The sequence below is a fragment of the Ranitomeya variabilis genome, chromosome 8 (genome assembly GCF_051348905.1).
Source record: "Ranitomeya variabilis isolate aRanVar5 chromosome 8, aRanVar5.hap1, whole genome shotgun sequence".
Taxonomy (NCBI): domain Eukaryota; kingdom Metazoa; phylum Chordata; class Amphibia; order Anura; family Dendrobatidae; genus Ranitomeya; species Ranitomeya variabilis.
The window spans coordinates 19332893-19350389 of record NC_135239.1 but is presented as its reverse complement, the minus strand read 5'-3'; positions in this window follow the sequence as shown (position 1 = coordinate 19350389).

Sequence of the window (17497 nt, the reverse complement as noted above, 5' to 3'; positions counted from 1 at the left end):
AGATTTGTAGGACTCCGATCCATTGGCCACATTTGTAGTCCATGGCCATGAATCCAAGATGTGTGAATCTCTTCCTATCTGCCAGAATCTTCGAAGCCTCTTCAGATTTGTATTTGAGACATAGTGTCTGCCACACTAATCAGGAGAGGTGGTGGGATGCCAGCAGATACGCGACACAGGTCTTGGCATTTATGGATTACCAATGTGACCACTGGACCAGGGTTATCTCTTTGATCATCTCTGTTAGTAGTACATAGAATATTGGTTTATTTTTGCAAAATGTTTGGTAAATTATTAGACCCTTTGGCCAATTCCCAAAGTGTAGATTCATTGCGGCCACTTCTTGAGCCAAGTTTTCAATTGCAGCTGGTAAGACTGAACATCATTGTTAAAATCTGCATAATTATTTTTATGATACAAGTAGTTGGCAGCCAGGAAAGTCAGCGTCAGCGCCTTTGTCTTCAGGCTTTCTAAATTATTAACCAGTATTGGCCGGGCAAATAGAAGATGCAAACTGTTTGTAGAATCCCAATTAAAGGCTCAGTAATGTTGTCATTTGCAATCATCTCACTATAAAAACAGGCCTCACACGGGCGAGGAAAATCTTTTGAACTTGTGATCTGCTGTGGGCTTGATTTGTCACATGGGGTCGCCGGTCAGGGCAGAGGTGACTGTCGTGGTCAATATGAATGTCCAAAAGGACATGATCTTTTTTTGGTGAGAGATGACATCCTCTGGAGGGATTAAGAAAGGATTAAATTCAATCAGTGATTGAAGGATTTAACCTCATCCTTACGGGAAGGATGTGGAGGACTTACAAATTAAAGTATGTATTGGTTTCACCCAATTCTGGACATGATCCTATCTATTTAACTTTTGGGGGAGATGGAATCACGTGTGCAATTTTGGAAAATTGTGTACAGTTTTTGAGCCAAAGTCAGGAGTGCATTCAAAAAAGAATAGGAAATATAAAGATAGGGCTTATACTTCACCCCGCTGGAGTCATTTATGGTTTGGGTTCAAAAACTGCATCAAAGATTTCATGGAGGGTATATGAGGGGTTACATTCAATGACATCCACCATCTTAGAGCCCCAAGAAACCTCCACCACGTAAGAGACCTTCACCACTTATTCTCCAATCAACCATTTTTTAACCCTTTTCTTAAAACTGTAGATTATTTGAGAAAACCGATGGAGAAAACCGATGAGGTGTTGATGGATACTAGGAATCCTCTGTCTGGGCTGCAGTACCAGGCCCTGTGCTTGGAAAGCAATGAAGGGGACACAGTTCTCACTGGAGGTCAGTGGTGTAACCTGAGGCTTGTGGCCCATAATGCAAAATCTCCAACAGGATTATCAACTATGAAGGGTATTCAATGGTATCGTCTTCCTATATTGACCAAAGAAATATTTTTGGATCCCTTTGGCTTGAGGATCAAGGTGCGATTGTCTGTAATCCATTCACCCATTATAGTTACTCTCTTGCTGGAGCGTCCAATTCCCTTCATTCAGCTAATAGGCTGAGGTGCCTGGACTCCGAACCCCACAAATCAGTTATTGATGGTGTAAAAAAGAAGGTGGAGGTCGTCACTGAGTCCTCCAGAAGAGGAGAATTAAATACGGTAGCTTTCCAGGGTAACTGGAACAGACCTGACGTAAACCAGAAGCTGGAAGAGCTAGCAAACTGTGCCTGTTGCACCCCAAGTGGTCGAGTAGTTCTAGACTCCCACATAATACAAATCCAGCTGACCTATGGTCCACGAATCTGGAATGGACTGTTTATACTCTGAAACCAGAGCTCCCAACATAGAAACCCGAACCAATGAGAACATGACAGGGAATATTAGTAATATTAAATTATTTTATTTATTTATTTATTAGTAGCAATAGTGACAAACATTTTTAAAAGGATATTGATTAAAAATAAAAAATGAATATAAAAATACATATATAAATAGATTCCAAAAAATGTACACAGTTCAAGCCGCAAAATCATAAGGCAAGCCAAATCCTCATCATATACTATCAAAAATGGCAATTTATCCCAATATGCACACTAGATAAAAAAATTTATAAAAATATATAGTATAAAAAATCCAAAAATCAATATGTGCCAGTGATAGAAAGATCACAAAAGACTCCAAAAAAATATGTATCTCAAAGTATCAATGTGAAGAAATAAAGTGCTATGTGCAACAGTTAGATTACCACCAAGAACACATCTGGTGCAAAGAAAACGGCCAAAAGGCCAGGAAAGTGCTATGTGCCAATGCAATAAAAAAATGCCAATTAATCACAATAATAGATCAGGGGAATGACCCAGGGCTGCCAGCGGCTCGGTAATGTGTACCCCGACGCGCGTTTCAGACACGCAGTCCTTCATCCCCCTGACGAAGGACTGCGTGTCTGAAACGCGCGTCGGGGTACACATTACCGAGCCGCTGGCAGCCCTGGGTCATTCCCCTGATCTATTATTGTGAGTAATTGGCATTTTTTTATTGCATTGGCACATAGCACTTTCCTGGCCTTTTGGCCGTTTTCTTTGCACCAGATGTGTTCTTGGTGGTAATCTAACTGTTGCACATAGCACTTTATTTCTTCACATTGATACTTTGAGATACATATTTTTTTGGAGTCTTTTGTGATCTTTCTATCACTGGCACATATTGATTTTTGGATTTTTTATACTATATATTTTTATAAATTTTTTTATCTAGTGTGCATATTGGGATAAATTGCCATTTTTGATAGTATATGATGAGGATTTGGCTTGCCTTATGATTTTGCGGCTTGAACTGTGTACATTTTTTGGAATCTATTTATATATGTATTTTTATATTCATTTTTTATTTTTAATCAATATCCTTTTAAAAATGTTTGTCACTATTGCTACTAATAAAAAAAATAAATAAAATAATTTAATATTACTAATATTCCCTGTCATGTTCTCATTGGTTCGGGTTTCTATGTTGGGAGCTCTGGTTTCTGCTTTTTAGTGGGTCTCCACTATAACCGTTGCACAGGTGGTGATCCATTAATTATAGTATATTTTACTCTATTTTACTTACAATTATTATTTTGGTATCACTACTGTGTCCTTTTACTGTTTATACTCTGGTAGCTGAAGCACGAGTACCTCACCCACAGCTACCGCCCCGACCCACTTGTAATGGTTTATCCTAAAGGCTCGTGCACATGACTGTATTTTCATTCTGACTGCAATCCACCAAAATATCGATTTGCACTTGGACCAATGTTATTCTGTGGGGCCATAAACATGCCGATTTAATCCTCCGACCAAGTTTCAGCTTTGATCCGATTATCGTATTGTACTCGGCCATGCAAGTCGCTGAGTTCGGCTGAAAAATCGGTCTGTATTTGGATGACATCTGATTGCAGTCTGATTTTCCCGGACTGACAGAATGGAGAAGATGTAGAATTTTTTTGCCATCTTCTCCTCATCCAAGTGAATCGGATCACTGAATGATCACAGTCTGATCAAACTATGTGTGTGATTAGCCCGATTCTCTCGGATGAGAGAAAATCCACTGGTGTGACCCTAGCCTTAGGAAAGGCCATTAATATTATAGTCCTGATAAACCCCAGAAAGACTTTTATGAAGAGTAGTTTTCTACTCTTGTCCACGACTTAGGACAGTCTTCCATCTTGGAAAAGAGCAGGATTCAGCTGAGTGCTTCTATCCTTGTGTTTTATTGATAAAGTTTATTATAGTGCAGTTCTGCTTTACAACTCCATGGCTTCCTCCTGACAAGCCCCATTTCTAATAGTCCTATGATGGCCACCATATTAGTATCGGGCAGGTTCCTATGAACTGGATTGATACCTTCTGTTGGAGTTGTGGGGACGTGAAAAGTTTTTTCGAAATGGTCCAGATAGTATGTTTTCAAACCAGTCCATCCAAATGAAGGCACAAAATAAAGTTGAGCTTCAGGAGTCAGAAAATTACTCATCCTAAATGCTGCATATTAGAAAATTATAATTTACATATTGACATGAATTTTATTTTGATTTTTTTTTTCAGTTGGATTCATGCAATGGCTTATTTTGGGGATTTCTTTCCAGCGTTTTTTGACCTTAATGAGTCCTTGTCTGGCCAGTCATTAATTATGCTCCGAGCATAAATTGATACAATGATGGATATGACTGGTGTCCATGATCAGGAAGGTGTCAACAGTGGCACCCCGGCTCTACCAGTGGCCCCGGGGCCGTAGAGATCAGAGAGGGAGGTTTGATGCTGATGAAGGATCACAGTGCGGAGTGTATTGATGGATGACATAGCTGGAGGTCTCCGGTTTTGTAGATGTGTACACCTTTCCCAGCAAGGGTTCTCAAGCTAAATCCAAAGTCACAGCTTCTACTATCCGCTATAAAAAAATATGGTCTCTTAGACTTCCACTAATAATTGTCTACTTGTGTGGAGACCTCGGACCAGTTTGCACACGTATGTTTCTTTAAGTTCTAGTTTGCCCTCAAGTTTTGGTCTAAATCTGCCATAATGGTGGAACACACTAGATTTTACAGGACATACAACACATACAAAGTTTTCCTCCCTGGTTCCAATATGGAATGTTGCAGCGTATCAGAGCTCAGGAAGGGATTTCCTTAACTATTAAATGGGTTATTTCTAAAAAAAAATAATAGAATATGGGATAACTAGCTGATCGCTGGGCGTCTGTTTGCTCGGCCCCAGTCTTAAATGGAGCAGGGTGTGCTTGCCCGGCCTTCTCTCCATTCACTGGCAATAAATCTGTTGTAAATAGCCTAGCACAACGCCTGGCTTTCTCTGGCAGGAAAGGGCACAGAGCCCCATTCTTGGGGGCCAGAACTCCGATCCCCGTATTGCGGGAAATCCCGGCAGTCAGACTCCCAGCGATCCGCAAGTTATTTGCTATCTAATGGGTAGGGGATAACTTTTTACTTTGGGTATAATGTTCCTTTTAACTGCCAGGAAACAGAGTTGGCGACATTTTGAAGCATGCAGTGTCGTCGAAATTTTTTGACGAAATTCTACAATAATAGTTTATTTACATAAAACTGAAAAAAATAAAAACTTCTAAATTGCAGTGCAGCTATCACTTCTGCCATCATTAGATTATCTCATCCTAGGCAAGAAGCCACAAAGAAAATCTCAAACACTGAAGGACTTAAAGGGGTTGTCCACCTTTGGGGACATTTACTTAAATAAATGTATATGAGGCTAAAAATAATTTTTGCAATTGGGTTTCATAAAAAATGTTTGCACCAATTTTCTTCTACTGCTTCTGTATTGTACTGCCTATTTTGGCTGCAGAATGAGTGAACTGAGAAACTGTCAGTCTTTTTCTGATTTATGGCCTCAGTGCACATCAGAGTTGCATATCTTGGAAAATGAAGAGTATGTAAATGTCAAACGGTGCAATATTTTGTATGCAATTATTTTTACCCCCAAATACATTAATTTAAAAAAAATAATTTTAGTGACAAAAGTGGACAACGCCTTTAAAACATCCACATACAACACAGAGAACCCACTGATTTTAACATTGTATGTGTAATTCTTCAGTTCCCCTGCGGAGGCGCTGCAGGGAAATGGAACACTTATTTAATGAACACATATTACAGATAATCGCAATCTGGCGGACTGCACAGACTAGGCCACATGCACACCATTGACCTCTATGACTGGTATTGCAAGGGTGGGATGCACCAGAGGCCTCGTAATCAGTGCTGGAAGACTGGAAGAGGTGAATGGAGACCTGGGTGGGGAACGGCGGCGGCAGGACAGGTGAGGGGCGAGTTGAGTATACAATTTTACTACTTTATTTTATTTTAACCCCTTTTCGACTCTAAAAAGTGTCTTAGCCAATTGAAAGCCACCATTTTGCTGGATTTGAGCAAATCAAATGCCCCCCAAAAAAACCATTTGCTTCTAATCGATTTATCTCTAGTTTTAGTAAAAAAAGGGAGAGTTCAAAGTGGAGGGCCGGTTTAAAGAAAACTCTTCTCGTATACTATATATGGGGCTGCCATTTTGAATACACTGACGCCAGGCCGCACTCTCTAAACTATCCTGAAAACCCACAGCTCCTCATTTCCAAGGTTTCGTCATGACGAGGTGTCATCCATAGTGACACTGTTGAAGCTAAAACATCCCACGGCAACCAATCACAGTGCCGCTTTCATTTTTCAAGGACAGAATACAAAATGGAAGCCGCGCTGTGATTGGTTGCTTAAGTCAACAAAGACTTTTTTATTCTTTCGCACTGATTTCATGAAACACCCAATTTGATCAAATTGGGACAAATTTGACCTGTTTATGGCCAAATTAATGGCACTACGTATCAGAACTGTGTCGTTGTTGCCCATATTGACTAATCAGAGACTAATTTTCATGATTCTGGGGCAGTGTAACCCCTTAGTGCCCCATGATTGATATATCCATCATCGAGCAGATCGGGGGGTGCGGAACAAGTCCAGAAGCTCAACTCCTATCACTGGTGTTACCCATTTAGATACCACTGTCAATCTGTGACGTGATCCGGGGGAAGAACCAATGGGTCACCATGGCAGCCATCTTGGTGTTTCCATGAATCCAAGCAGCAGCCTGAGCTCCATGATTTACACGATATATTGCAATACTAAGAATATAGTATAGGAAATCGGATGTTTCAGGTCTCTTAAAAAGACTAAAAATAAAAAAAATGTAAAAAAAGTATAAAAAAAATGTTAAACTTGAATCCTCCTCCTATTTACCCCATTAAAAATAAATTTAAAAAAGCAAAAAATATTTGGTATTGCCACATCTGTAAAAGCTCAATCTAAGAAAATATACAAATATACAATTAATTAACCCGTACGGTAAATGTCATTAAAAAAATAAATTGAAATGCCAGAATTTCTTTTTTTGGTCACTGCACCGCCTTGAAAAAGTACAATAAAAACTGATCAAAAACCACCAGCTCATGACGCAAAAGACAAACTCTCACGTGGCGCCACTGAGGTAAAAATTTTTGTTTGAAAAATAGGGACAAAAAACTTCCAATTTTTTTTTTTTTACAATCTTCTAAATATTTTTTTTTTATTTAAATTAAAAAAAGTATGCTGATTTGGTATCGCTGTAATCATACTAACCTGGGGAATAATGTTACTCATTTTTATCACACAATAAACACTGTAAAAACAAAAGCCAAATTGCATTTTTTTCACCATTTTGGAATCTTTTTTTTTTCCTTTTTTTATACATATTAATGATTATAATAATTGGTTTCATTCAAAACTACAAATAAAAAAAAAGTTATGGCTCTTAGAATAAGGGGAAGGAAAAAGAGTAAAAATGAAAAAATGTCCAGGTCTTTAAGGGGTTAAAAATGAAATCTGATTTCTGATTGTTTACCATGGGCGACATGTCCGCCGCACATTTCCACAATCGTGGGCCAGTCTCTGCCCCCAAAGCAGCTTACGCCAAATGTTATCACCGTGGTAACTTAGAGAGGATTTGTAAAAATGACATCATGTGATCTTTCCTCTCAGTCTAATCGGGACTGTAACATGACGGCGGCCATTTTAGGTGGTTTTTGGATTTGTGTTGAAGCGATTCGTCCATCTCTCCTGAGACAAAATGGCCGCCTCCATTTTGAATATTATACAGGGCCGGCGTTCATGTCCCATAATAGGAAGACTAGGAGCGCGCGGCCATATTTTATTCACCGGCATCTATAAAATAAATGAGGATTCCCCGGCCTATAAATATATATCGCCTGTGCCTTATTGTGCCTTTTTTTATAATTAGGAGAAATTTCTATTGAGATTTATCTAGAAAGAGAGAAGATATTACCTGGAGGAGATGACGAGAATAAAGTTAGATAAAAAGCGGCCGTTAACCCGGCGGCGTCAGTCCACGAGGCGAGTCTCAGACTGTAAACCGTCAAATGGGATTCAGCGACACTGTAAAAGAGAAATGACAGATAAAGAGCTCGGCGGCCGGCCTCACATTGACAACCGCTCAGAAATTGATTTCAGTCTGTGATGGCTTCTGTGGTCCCATGTGGGCCGCAGGCTGCGGCAGCATCATCTGGTAATCTTGTCATCAGATTTTCGTTTTTCCCCCTTTCATTCTCACATTTAAGGCCTATTGACTTATGAGGATCAAGAAAAAGAAGTCAAAATATCCTTTAAGTGTTTTAAGAGACAAACGGCTCCGAGGCTGAAAGCCCCGACAGAGAAGATGTGACCTTTCTAGGCAATGGGGTCTTCACAGAGATAACATAAAAAATGGTTATAACAATAGAGACTTGTTACATAAATAGATAAATAGATAGATAGATAATAGATGATAGATAGATAATAGATGATAGATAATAGATAGATAGATGATAGATAGATAGATAGATAGATAGATAGATAGATAATAGATGATAGATAATAGATAGATAGATAGATAGATAGATAGATAGATAGATAGATGATAGATAGATAGATAGATAATAGATGATAGATAGATAATAGATGATAGATAGATAGATAGATAGATAGATAGATAGATAGATAGATAATAGATGATAGATAATAGATAGATAGGTAGATAGATAGATAGATAGATAATAGATGATAGATAGATAGATAATAAATGATAGATGATAGATAATCGATAGATGATAGATAGATAGATAGATAATAGATAGATAGAGAGATAATAGATGATAGATAGAGAGATAGATAATAGATAGATGATAGATAGATAGATAGTAGATAGATAGATAATAAATGATAGATAGATAATAGATAGATGATAGATAGATAATAAATGACAGATAGATAATAGATAGATAGATAATAGATGATAGATAGATAATAGACATAATAGATAGATAGATAATAGATAGATAATAGATGATAGATAGATGATAGATAGATGATAGATAGATAGATAATAGATAGATAGAGAGATAGATAGATAGATGATAGACAGATAATAGATAGATAATAGATAGATAGATAATAGATAAATAGATAGATGATAGATAATAGATGATAAATAGATAATAGACAGATAATAGATAGAAAATAGATAGATAGACAGATAATAGATAGATAATAGATAAATAGATAGATGATAGATAATAGATAGTGTAGGTAATAGATAATTGTCAGATAATAGATAGATAGATAATACATAGATAGCTAGATAATGGATAGATAGAAAGATAATAGATAGAAATATAATTAATAGATAGATAATAGATAGATAGATAGATAGATAGATAACAGATTCTACTGATGATATTGGACATTCTCGAGTATTTAAGTAGAAATACCCAAAGACCCCAACATTGTTACAAAGCAGCAAAACCAAAAGAGTGGATCCAAACTCCCCAACATCTGGATATTGCTGATATGTGAATATCCCACTTTCCACCCCCACCTCCTTTTTCTCCACCGCTTGTTCTTTTGAAGAAAAACTAAGGTCGGGATCAGCGAATTGATTTCCAGTGATCACATTAAGAGCAGGGTCAACACTTATCAGGCCGGGGCTCCCACTTTACCGCTCAGCATTTCTAACTACTCCGGAGTGACAGGCTGAATAATATTGTGGTTTATGAGGGAGTTGTTGTGCAGTCACTTAAACCATATGTCAGATATTGTAATTTACCACTCTCCCAGCTCCATTATGCATACATACAAATTTACTTTGCAAAACGTGGCATAGAAAAGAAAAGCGTTCAGAACGGAAATGCTTCAAAATTGCACTTTTTTTTTTACGCAATGTACATGATGTATACTATTACTGTACCTGTACCTAGACCTATATGTGCTCAAGGTAAAAATATTTCTGTCATCTCCTGTTTTATATTTTTGCTTAAATGTTAATCATTTATCTTGTTTTTTTTACTCTGGTTTTGAATTAAAAAGACTAGGAATACATTTGTTTAATTTTTCGAAATTAAAAATGCATCAATGGAAAATTTAATTATTTAGAATTTAAAAAGTAATTAGAAATGCATATTTTTATTAAGTTTTATTAAGTAAATATTTGGCGCAAAGGATTTATCCTTATTATTGTTATTATTATTATTATTACTACCAGTATTATTATTGTTTAGCTTTATAATAATCATCGTTATTATTATTTCCTTGTCTTAAAACATTCATATAATTGCTTTTCCTTCAAGATTTAATTAACCACAAAAAAATATTAATATGTTTATTTTTTCCTTTAATTGTAAATTGACATATTAACTTTACAATCTTAACCACTTGTTAACTTGGGATACACATATGACAAACCGGTCGGTCTGAAAACGATTAGAAAAAGCTTCAAAATTTAAAGTCTTTCATTTTTGTAATTTTTTTACTTTAGTTTTTTTATTTTTACATGGGAAATGCCATTGAAATGAAAGCATCTCACCCCTATTTCCCAGCGCTAAATATTCTTCAGTGGTAAAAAATCTTTTGAAGGTCAGGACCATTTCTTTAGAGTTCACCCTTCTATTTAATAACTTGCAGCTGTGTCAAAAAATATATTCATCACAGAAGAGAGCGCGGAAGTATTGTGCAATGTAATTGCAGCTATCGATACGCTTTAGCTCTCCCTGTTATTCCATATTCTGTCCATCCCCAGACAAGGCTGGAGGATACAAAGGGTACAGATCTTGTTAGGTAAAGCCTTTGACACTTTCACTATCAATTGTCTTTTGCAAGCTCTGATCATCACCTCAATTATCTGCTGTCCGGCCTACCTGATAGGTTTTTGCCAACTATAAGTCTTCTGTCGATGAACACGGAATAATGACAGCTAGGGCAAATGGACAGAATACCAAACAGACAGGGAATTGAAATCTACATCGAAAAAGTAACAAAAGCAGAATAGACAAACATAGTATCTTCGGAACACAATAAAAGAATTGTTTTCATTTTGTTTTTACAACAGTTCTTAGAAATTGAGACTTTATTATTATTATTGCAAATAACAGTAATACTAAACTATGTATATATATACTATATATATATATATATATATATATATATATATATATATATATATATATATATATATATATACTGTATATATATGCAGGTGTTTCTCACAAAATTAAAATATCATCCCAAAGTTAATTTATTCCAGTTCTTCAATTCAAAAAGTGAATCTCATATATTATATAGTGTCATTACACACAAAGTGATCTATTTCACGTGTTTATTTCTGTTAATGTTGATGATTATGGCCTACAGCCAATGAAACCCGAAAAGTCATTATCTGAGTAAATTAGAATAATTAACAAAAACACCTGTAAAGACTTCCTATGCATTTAAAAAGGTCCCTTAGTCTGTTTCAGTATCTCCACAATCATGGGGAAGACTGCTGATGTGACAGATGTCCAGAAGGTAGTCATTGACACACTCCACAAGGAGGGTAAGCCACAAAAGATCATTGCTAAAGAAGCCGGCTGTTCACAGAGTGCTGTATCCAAGAATATTAATGGAAAGTGGAGTGGAAGGAAAAAGTGTGGTAGAAAAAGGTGCACAAGCAACCGGGATAACCGCAGCCTTGAAAGGATTGTTAAGAAAAGGCCATTCAAAAATTTGGGGGAGATTCACAAGGAGTGGACTGCTGCTGGAGTCATTGCTTCACCACACACAGACGTAGCCAGGACATGGGCTACAAGTGTCACATTCCTTGTGTCAGCCACTCATGACCAATAGACAACGCCAGAAGCGTTTTACCTGGGCCAAGGAGAAAAAGAACTGGACTGTTGTCAGTGGTCCAAGGTGTTGTGTTCAGATGATAGTAAATTTTGCATTTCATTTGGAAATCAAGGTCCCAGAGTCTGGAGGAAGAGTGGAGAGGCCACAATCCAAGCTGCTGGAGGTCTAGTGTGAGGTTCCTACAATTAGTGATGATTTGGGGAGCCATGTCATCTGCTGGTGTAGGCCACTGTGTTTTATCAAGACCAAAGTCAGCGCAGCCATCTACCAGGAAATTTTAGAGCCCTTCATGCTTCCCTCTGCAGACAAGCTTTTTGGATATGCAAATTTCAATCTTCAGCAACACTCGGCCCCTGTCCACACTGCCAAAAGTACCAATACCTGGTTTACAAACAACAGAATCACTGTGCTTGATTGGCAACAAACTCGCCTGACCTTAACCCCATAGAGAATCTATGGAGTATTGTCAAGAGGAAGATGAGACACCAGACCCAACAATGCAGACGAGCTGAAGGCTGCTATCAAAGCAACCTGGGCTTCCATAACCCCTCAGCAGTGCCACAGGCTGATCGCCTACATGCCACGCCACATTGATGCAGTAATTGATGCAAAAGGAGCCCCGGCCAAGTATGGAGTGTATTTACTGAACATACATTTCAGTAGGCCAACATTTTGGATTTTAAAATCATTTTTCAAGCTGGTGTTATACAGTATTCTAATTTACTGAGATAATAACTTTTGGGTTTTCATTGGCTGTAAGCCATAATCATCAACAATAACAGAAATAAACACTTGAAATAGATCCCTCTGTGTGTAATGACTCTATATAATATATGAGATTCACTTTTTTTATTGAAGAACTGAAATAAATTAACTTTTTGATGATATTTTAATTTTGTGAGAAGCACTTGTATGTACAGTATTTATAGTACAGACCAAAAGTTTGGACACACCTTCTCATTTAAAGATTTTTCTGTATTTTCATGACTATGAAAATTGTACATTCACACTGAAGGCATCAAAACTATGAATTAACACATGTGGAATTATATACTTAACAAAAAAGTGTGAAACAACTGAAAATATGTCTTATATTCGAGGTTCTTCAAAGTAGCCACCTTTTGCTTTGATGACTGCTCTGCACACTCTTGGCATTCTCTTGATGAGCTTCAAGAGGTAGTCACCGGGAATGGTTTTCACTTCACATGTGTGCCCTGTCAGGTTTAATAAGTGGGATTTCTTGCCTTATAAACGGTGTTGGGACCATCAGTTGTGTTGTGCAGTAGTCTGGTGGATACACAGCTGATAGTTCTACTGAATAGACTGTTAGAATTTGTATTAGGCTGGGTTCACACTGCGTTAGTGTGACCCGTTTAACGGACTACGTTACACCGCGGCATAACGCGGTGTAACATAGTCCGTTAACGCCGCCATTGAACGCAATGGCGGATGCATCGCTAGCGCACGCCCACAATGGGTGTGTGCTAGCGATGTGCTGTCATTGAGTGACGGACCCTGAGACGTGGGCTGCAGCATTTCCGGGTCCGTCACTGCTAGCGCAGATAGAGCTAGCAAAGCTCTTTCTGCGCTAGCGGGATGCAAACTCCGGCACTTGCGCTAGCAGCAGCCCGTTAGCGTATGTGCTGCACGGGCTGCTGCTAACGCAGTGTGAACTTAGCCTTATGGCAAGAAAATAGCAGCTAAGTAAAGAAAAACGAGTGGCCTTCATTACTTTAAGAAATGAAGGTCAATCAGTCTGAAAAATTGGGAAAACTTTGAAAGTGTCCCCAAGTGCAGTTGCAAAAACCATCAAGCGCTACAAAGAAACTGGCTCACATGAGGACCGCCCCAGGAAAGGAAGACCAAGAGTCACCTCTGCTTCTGAGGATAAGTTTATCCGAGTCACCAGCCTCAGAAATCGCAGGTTAACAGCAGCTCAGATTAGAGACCAGGTCAATGCCACACAGAGTTCTAGCAGCAGACACATCTCTACAACAACTGTTAAGAGGAGACTTTGTGCAGCAGGCCTTCATGGTAAAATAGCTGCTAGGAAACCGCTGCTAAGGACAGGCAACAAGCAGAAGAGACTTGTTTGGGCTAAAGAACACAAGGAATGGACATTAGACAAGTGGAAATCTGTGCTTTGGTCTGATGAGTCCAAATTTGAGATCTTTGGTTCCAACCACCGTGTCTTTGTGCGACGCAGAAAAAGTGAACGGATGGACTCTACATGCCTGGTTCTCACCGTGAAGCATGGAGGAGGAGGCGTGATGGTGTGGGGGTGCTTTGCTGGTGACACTGTTGGGGATTTATTCAAAACTAGCTGAAGAGCCCGGCGTTGCCTGGGCATAGTAAATATCTGTGGTTAGTTATAGCACCTCACTTCTCTTATTTTCCCATCACGCCTCTCATTTTCCCCCTCACATCTTTTCATTTTCTCCTCACATCTCTCATTTTCCCCTTCACTCCTCTTATTTTCCCCCTCACTCCTCTCATTCCTCCCTCACTCCTCTCATTCCCCACTAACACTTGTCATTTCGACCGCTGTCATTTTCTGATCACTCCACTATTTTCCCTCACTCCTCTCATTTTGCACTCACACCTTTTCATTTTCACCTCACACCTCTCATTTTCACCTCACACCTCTCATTTTCCCCTCAGTATATACATGTTTGTCATCTCCCTTATATATAATATACACCTGTATGTCATCTCCTGTATATAGTATATACCTGTATGTCATCTCTTCTGTATATAGTATATACCAGTATGTCATCTCCTCATATATATAGTATATACCTGTATGTCATCTCCTGTATATAGTATATACCTATGTCATCTCCCCTGTATATAGTATATACCTGCTGTATGTCATCTCCTCCTCTATATACCTATGAGTTATCTCCTCTTTTATATAGTTATATACCTGCAGTATGTCATCTCCTCCTGTATATAGTATATACGTGTGTCATCTCCTCCTATATATAGTATATACCTGTATGTCATCTCCCCTGTATATAGTATATACCTGTGTGTCATCTCTCCTGTATATAGTATATACCTGTGTGTTTTTTCCTCCTGTAAATAGTATATACCTGTGTGTCATCTCCTCCTGTATATAGTATATATCTGTATGTCATCTCCTCCTGTATTAGACCTCGTTCACACGTTATTTGGTCAGTATTTTTACCTCAGTATTTGTAAGCTAAATTGGCAGCCTGATAAATCCCAAGCCAACAGGAAGCCCTCCTCCCTGGCAGTATATATTAGCTCACACATACATATAATAGACAGGTCATGTGACTGACAGCTGCCGTATTCCTATATGGTACATTTGTTGCTCTTGTAGTTTGTCTGCTTATTAATGAGATTTTTATTTTTGAAGGATAATACCAGACTTGTGTGTGTTTTAGGGCGAGTTTCATGTGTCAAGTTGTGTGTGTTGAGTTGCGTGTGGCGACATGCATGTAGCGACTTTTGTGAGATGAGTTTTGTGTGGCGACATGCGTATAGCAACTTTTTGTGTGTCGAGTTGCATGTGACAGGTTAGTGTAGCAAGTTGTGTGCAGCAAGTTTTGCGCATGGTGAGTTTTGCGCATGGCGAGTTTTATGTGTGGTGCGTTTTGAGTATGTGCAAGTTTTGTGTGAGGCAACTTTTGCATGTGTTGCAACTTTTGTGCATGTGGCAATTTTTCCGCGTGTGCAAGTTTTGCATGTGGCGAGTTTTCCATGAGGTGAGTTTTGCACGTGTGGCGAGTTTTGCGTGAGCCTAGTTTTGCATGTGGCAAGTTTTGCGCGTGGCGAGTTTTGAGCGGTGACTTTTGTGTTTCGACATTTTATGTGGCGAGGTTGGTGTATGTGTGGTGAAATGTGCGCTGAGGGTGGTATATGTGTTCAAGCACGTGGTAGTGTGTGGCGCATTTTGTGTGTGTGTTCATATCCCCGTGTGTGGTGAGTATACCATGTCGGGGCCCCACCTTAGCAACTGTACGGTATATACTCTTTGGCGCCATCGCTCTCATTCTTTAAGTCCCCCTTGTTCACATCTGGCAGCTGTCAATTTGCCTCCAACACTTTTCCTTTAACTTTTTCCCCATTATGTAGATAGGGGCAATATTGTTTGGTGAATTGGAAAGCGCAGGGTTAAAATTTCGCCTCACAACATAGCCTATGACGCTCTCGGGGTCCAGACGTGTGACTGTGCAAAATTTTGTGGCTGTAGCTGCGGTGGCGCAGATGCCAATCCCAGACACACACACACACACACACACACACACACACACACACACACACACACACACACACATACACACACACATACACACATTCAGCTTTATATATTAGATTGAAGGCATACTGAACCAGCATGGCTACCACAGCATCTTGCAGCGGCATGCTATTCCATCTGGTTTGTGTTTAGTTGGACCATCATTTATTTTTCAACAGGACAATGACCCCAAACACACCTCCAGGCTGTGTAAGGGCTATTTGACCAAGAAGGAGAGTGATGGGGTGCTACGCCAACTGACCTGGCCTCCACAGTCACCAGACCTGAACCCAATCGAGATGGTTTGGGGTGAGCTGGACCGCAGAGTGAAGGCAAAAGGGCCAACAAGTGCTAAGCATCTCTGGGAACTCCTTCAAGATTGTTGGAAGACCATTGCCGGTGACTACCTCTTGAAGCTCATCAAGAGAATGCCAAGAGTGTGCAAAGCAGTCATCAAAGCAAAAGGTGGCTACTTTGAAGAACCTAGAATATAAGACATATTTTCAGTTGTTTCACACTTTTTTGTTAAGTATATAATTCCACATGTGTTAATTCATAGTTTTGATGCCTTCAGTGTGAATGTACAATTTTCATAGTCCTGAAAATACAGAAAAATCTTTAAATGAGTGTGTGTCCAAACTTTTGGTCTGTACTGTATGTATATTTATTTTTAATTTTATTTATTTTTTTCCTTGAGCAGAATGTAAAAATTAAAAAGTCAATTAAAATTTTCTTCCAAAATTGTCTCACTTTTTTTTTTATTACAATTACGTTGGGTTCTGGATATGTATACAGTAGATTCTCTCCAAATCTTACTCAATAAAAACTATTTTCCTAAAAAATAAAATAATCTTTATCCACTTTTTACCATTAACTTTACTAAACTTTCCTTTTATTATTTTTTTTATTATTGCATTATATTATAATGCATCTGCTGCTTTTCCTTGACCACGGCATTTAGGTAGAATCTTTGTCCCAGGTAAAAGGATACCTTATGTATATAACTTTTTATTTTGGATACCTTATGTATTGAACAGGTAAAATTTCAGAAAAGGCTTGGAGACATCTGTAAGGCCCAGGATTGGCGAGAAATAGGTCAAAACTGGTGGTTTTTAGTGATGAGCAAATATACTCATTACTCGAGATTTCTCGAGCACGTTCGGGGGTCCTCCGAGGATTTTTAGTGCTCGGAGAATTAGTTTTTATTGCCGCAGCTGAATGATTTACATCTGTTAGCCAGCATGAGTACATGTGGGGGTTGCCTGGTTGCCAGGGAATCCCCACATGTACTTATGCTGGCTAACAGATGTAAATCATTCAGCTGCGGCAATAAAAACTAAATCTCCGAGCACTAAAAAATACTCGGAGGACCCCCGAGCATGCTCGAGAAATCTCGAGTAACGAGTATATTCGCTCATAACTAGTGGTTTTGCTATGTTGATGCCACATATCAGGGTTAAATGGTCAAGATCTAAGTTTTCCTCAATCCTGGCTGCCACTGACAAGTGCCGATCACTGTCGATCAC